The sequence below is a fragment of the Manis pentadactyla genome, chromosome 5 (genome assembly GCF_030020395.1).
Source record: "Manis pentadactyla isolate mManPen7 chromosome 5, mManPen7.hap1, whole genome shotgun sequence".
NCBI classification, from domain to species: domain Eukaryota; kingdom Metazoa; phylum Chordata; class Mammalia; order Pholidota; family Manidae; genus Manis; species Manis pentadactyla.
The window spans coordinates 122,332,574-122,338,580 of NC_080023.1; positions in this window are offsets into that span (position 1 = coordinate 122,332,574).

Consider the following 6,007-nt stretch of genomic DNA (forward strand, 5'->3'; position numbering starts at 1 on the left):
GAGACAGGGAATTCGGAGCCCAGAAGACTGCATTAACACATCTTGTTACATTTTTACTTAGTTACTACCTCACCCAAATTCTGTTTAGAATTCTTGTCCTCCCTAGTACCACCACTCTGCAAACAGAAGGAAAGAGAAAGAATGGCAAGCCTGAGTTCTGTTTCCTTTCTTACTCAGTAAGCAGAAGGGAGAGAGCATTGGTAGAAGGTGTCATGTCAAGGCAGACTTTTACATGGACTGGAATAAACTAATTTGCACTCCTAATTGCATCATATTTTTAAAACTTTTGCATGTTTTCTTAAAGAGCGCCCAGAAACATAAAGACAGTGGACAAACTGACTGAAAAATATTTATAATATACGTGAATAAAAAAATAACAAATTTTCTTAACATTTTAAAAGCTCCTACAAAACAACAGAAGAAAAACAAACATCCAATGAAAAATGGGGTTAGGACACGAATAACATATCATAAAAGAACTTCATATAACCAGCAATAAGCACTGTAAAATGTTTTAAAAATCACTAATAAAATAAATGCAAATAAAAACAACAGTGATATATATGTTTCCACCAAGAAGGTTAGAAAAGATAAAAAATGAAAATAGCAGCAGCTGGCATAGGTCTGAAGTAGAACATTACTGCAAGACAGTTTGCACAGATCAAAACACTACACACGAAGGCCTTTTGATTCAGCAATAACATTGTTAGGAATCTACTAAAGAGATACAGGACATTTATAGAGATGAGTATGCAAAATTGTTCACTATGGCATTGTTTAGCATATCTAAAAATTAAAATAACCTAAATATCCATCTATAAGGGATCAGTTTAATCAGTTATGGCAAATCCATATTGTATATGCAGATGCTGAAAAAGAATTCAATAACTTTATATGTACCCATCTGGAAAACATACAGTGTCACTGTGAAAAAAAATGTTTAAAGAAAATTATAGAACATAGTATTATACCCATTCAAGAGAAGAAAATGTGTGTGAAATTGTACATATTCTTATAAATTTTTCTGGAGATTATACTTTAGGGTTACCTTTCAGAGCTAGAATTAATTGTAGAAGAGAGGAAGTAAATCAGACTTGCTTTTTTGCTTTATGCACTCCTGCAATGTTCAGAAAAAGAAACATTTCAGAAGCATAAATCTTTCTTATAATCTTTAAAAATTCAAATATTAAGATAGTAATAAATTAAATTTGCTGCACATCTCTACAAAGGAATATTAAGTGGCCATTAAAAATGATGCATGATCTATCCATATTGACCTAAAAATATGGCCACAATATATATTTGTGTAAAAAGAAAAGGAGGTTATTGAACAACATATGTAGCACAATCACATTTGTACAAAATGTTGAGTCTGTTGAGGGAAGACAGTCAGCTGTCTAGAAAGAAATGTTCACCACATATAGCAATAGTTCTTTTTGGGTAGCAGTCCTTTTACTGATTTTTTTTCCTTTCCCTTATGCTCTTCTTTGTTGTACCCTTTTTGTAAATCAAAAGAAAACAAAAAGCTATTTGGAATTCTTTTTATTTGAACTCAGAAAAACTGCAGAGTAAGAAAGTTCCACAAAATGAATAAAAAGGCATTTCTTTATAATTCCCAAGAGTATCCCTAAAGTCAGCAAAAATAAAGATAAGAACCTGAGTATTTTCTGACTTGAATAATTTTGCCCCAATTTTGCCAACTATACTAAGAACAGTGTGTCAAACCCCCCCGCCCCAGCCCAGTGAAGGTTCATCCCTAATCTATCCATTCAGCAATGTATTTTCAAATGTAGCTATCTACTAAAATAGTCTTATTTCTAAACTAAGTTATTCTTAACCTTTTCATTTATCTCTTAAGTGCTGTTTAATGTTTAATTTTTTTCTTTTAGGCACTGACCTGATCTAATGTCTGTGCTACATCAATGTACAGGTATATTTTCCCAGTTTCATCCTGATGGCAGTAATTATTTCAGAATCTTGCTAAGCCTCACTTCCTGATCAGTCTTTCCAATAATTCTCCCCAGGACAAACGGCAGCCTTACCCTTCTCATACATGGAGATTTAGAGGCCACGAACTACAGTGAATTCTCACCTGAACAGAGAGTTCATCACGTTTTTCAAGATATACTGCAAATTTATTAGTAAACTGTGAAGTATTTATCACCAGGAATTAAAACTAAACTGTTCCTGTTACAATAAATGCACAGACTCAGAGATGCAATACTATTACTTTTTATTGTTTCTTTGCTCTTGCTTTAATCTAATATAAAATTTCCTTCATTAATGCGCTAAGGCATTTATTGTAAGGCATTTATCTTATTTATCTTGCTGTTAAACAAACCTGTTTGTTTTCTACTAAGAAGATGACGGGAAAGCTCTGGAAGTCACTATAAAAATGTCTAAGGCAACAGTGCAAAGACCCAGGAATGTTTGTATACTGCTGATAAAAATAAATGTGATTGACTTTTAAAAGGTTAGAAGGAATTGCAACATGGAGGAGCCTTAAAAATATTCATACCCGTGACTCTAGAACTTTCACTTACAGTTTTTATCGTAAAGAACTAATCATGAATATATATGACATGATAGCTACAAGACTGTCCAACCATTGGGGACTGGTTTTAAAAACTGTCAAAATAACAAAACACATGTGATGAAAATTTATAATGTTGAATGTTTAATTACAAAGAAAATGGGAGAAAAGTTGTTAACACAATAGTATGCACAACATGATCTCAATTGTAAATAAGTAGATAGATGCCAAAACTGGGAATATATATACCAAATATTAATAAATCACCTAAATATAAATGTTGAAATCTCTGGATAGTAGCATTATGGGTGGAGTATATATTCTTCTGTGTGCCTATCTATATTTTCCAAATTCCTATGATGTACATGCATTACTTTTACAAAGAGAAAAGTTCTTTATTAAAGACTTGTAGAATGAATGAATTCAATTTATTCTTATATATTTCTCCTGTTTTGAGGACTCTCCATGTATGTAAAGTTGTAATTTGGGAAGGAAAAGCTTTAGGTGTAATTCAAACCCATCTCACTGAGACCAGAACAAGCACAACAAAAATTGTCTCAAAATGTCAAAATGACATCACACACATGAAAATTGAGCATGTCACATTCTAGCATCAGCCACATGAAGTCAAATTATGGTTTGGGAATAATGGTTTGGGGACAGCCACAGGTGACCCAGTCTCACCAATGACTTGGACCTATTTAAGTATTCTATTAAATTTAATGCACATAAACATCTAAAATTTCATAGGCATGAATTTTTGTAAAACCTCACAATTTGTGTGTGTGCATGTTTGTGTGTGTGTACATATATGTGCAAAGCAGGCCTCAAGGTTCTAGCAGAATGATGCTGCATCACTCAAACATGTGGCAAATCTTTGCTTGATGAGCTCTGGTGAAAACTGTAGTTGAGCCCCAGATTCCTAGGAATAGAGAACAGGGAACCAGTTTACACCTCATAGTTCAGGCCTGTACTTTAAACTGTCATCTCTATTTTTGTCATTTGAGGAATACTGTTGTTCTGGGAGTGCTGGGGGTGAGAGTTGCTTTATATTAATATTTAAAAACTTAAGTTACTTAAAATGAAAAGCAGTTCTGGAATTCCTGGCCAATTCATATGCCCAAGTTTATAGAGCCATTTAAAGTAATATCACCAGCAAACCACCAAGATGCTCCCAATTTCCTGTTAAAGTTTTGAAATTGTAGAGAAGTTTTGTAACTTAGGGGACATCTGTAGTGTAAAACTCATGTCAGAATTTGAAGTAACAGCACACAAACTTGCCTTGTTTTTTGATTCTGAGACAACTGCTCTTTAGCTGCCCTTCTGGAATAAAATGGGCCATGTCAATCACCCAGAAATACTGCTTTTTGTTTCAACCTAAACAACCTGAAAATAAAAAGCTTCCTCTATGCATTGTCCATTATTTAGGTTTCTTTAATCACGGCAATTAAAAGGTTCACACACACATTTCATGATTGAAAATGTCAAGTTACATGAAGAAAATGACATTAAGTCAATGAAGGTTCCTGTCTCAGATGGTAGTTTCTGAGGTGGTATTAAGAAGAATGGTTGTGGGAATTCCAAAGCTCTCTAGGAACAAATTTAAATGCCAACACCTCGCTACAGCTCTATACTTTGCGGAGGAAATAATTTCAGAAGGAAGCCATATTTCAGACCAGCTATGCACCTGTCTTAAACTCCCATGCCCACAGGACTGGAAAGAGAAGACTGCCATTAACTTTATTCTTCATTCCTTTCATGAGTTTTGAAGGGTTTCTTTTGACCAAAGAATGCCTCGTGCAAACTGGTGGGGGTGGTGGGGGACTGTCCTACTTGGAAGTTATTGAAAATAGGTTTTGCAGACACTTACAAACTCTTACAAATAGCTTTCTTGTCTAATTAACTCACCACAGTGCTTAACTCTGAAATTCACTGGGTAGAGAGTGACATCTAGTGTATAATAAAAGAATTTGAAATATATAAATTTGGGTAAGGGCCTAACATCTAGGTTTATAATCATGACTTTTAAATGCTTCCATTCTAAGAATAACCCCTACATGGAAATATAAGGCTGATATCACGGAAGTTTCAGTAAGGTTTGAAATAATGAAATTGTTTTTTCTCTTTAGATAGTCAGAGAATTTGGGATGTTTTAAGGCATATGTTGTCTAAAGAAACAAGCCAGTCCTAAAAGCAATTTGTATGGGGACAAGGTAGGGGTCATAACACCTTAAAAGTGAAATATGGCTTTTCCCTGAGGTCAGAAAAATAATTTTCACTTTATAGTTAAAGTGAAAGGGATCAGTGGTGATCAGCTGCCCCTGAACTCTAGGAGCTTGTCATCATACGAATTTTTCAAGGCTATGCAGGTATACAGCCCAGACCTAATGCAGGAGGAAGTAGCCATTTCCAATTTCACTGACACATGCCGATGCCTAACGTGTGCGATGTCCATGCTGCAGAGACAGGTGGAGAGCAAAGCAAGGCAAGGCCTTAATCAAAATGTAAATAAAGTGCTAATTTAGGGACTCAAAAGAGGAGGCAATCCTATACAAGCAACAGAAGCTGTTTGGTTGAGATCATCAAATTACGAATAAAATCTCCGAAGTGTAAATGGCATTCCAGGTCAAAAAACCCTGTGAGCACAAATCATGGTTCATCAGCAATTCTGAGTGCTACTCTGCTTACTGAGCAGCAAGTCATACCTTCTGACTCCTGTGATGTAAATATGGAGGACAAACAGATGTTGACTGGTATCATCTTGAACAGACTCTTACTTCCACACAGCCCACAAAAGGGAACATGAAGCAAAGCAGACGAGCTGTTGTACAATCACCTATGACAGTTAAGAGAGGTAAGGCAGCTCTATTCCTATCCGAGTCATTGCAGAGCCCAGACATCGTCCCCTGTGAATGCCAGTCCCTGGGAGGGAGCAACATGCAGAGATGTTTCCCCCCCCCCATGCCCACTCCCCACCTCCAGATTTCAAGAAAAAGATAATTTGATATCCACAGGAGGAACTTGAGCATTTCTTCCTAGGGGAGAAACATCTCTGACCTTATCTGTTATGCCAATGAGGCAAACATCTTAGTAGATACACATCAATAGCCAGACAATAACTGCTTGCTTAAGTCAGGATTACGCAGTAAAAACAGTTCCTGGTTCTTGGCAAATCATCTGTGGCTACATTGAGGAACAAAGAATTATTGAGAATTAATGGAAAGTAGCTGGACCCTGTCAAATCTATTTGCCTTGTGTTTTCTAGTTACAAAGGACAGGAGGCCCTTTCTTCTTTGAGGCAGTGAACTACGACGACATTTGAAAGCTGACCTCCAATCGTTAAATAAGTATTTGGGAGATTCTCAAATCTAAGATTAGCACTGGATAATCAGATAATCAAAGGAAAGGGAACGAGGTAACTCTCCTTAAGGAAAAAGCTTTTTCTGCTGAATTCTTGTAATTTGCTAATTCAAC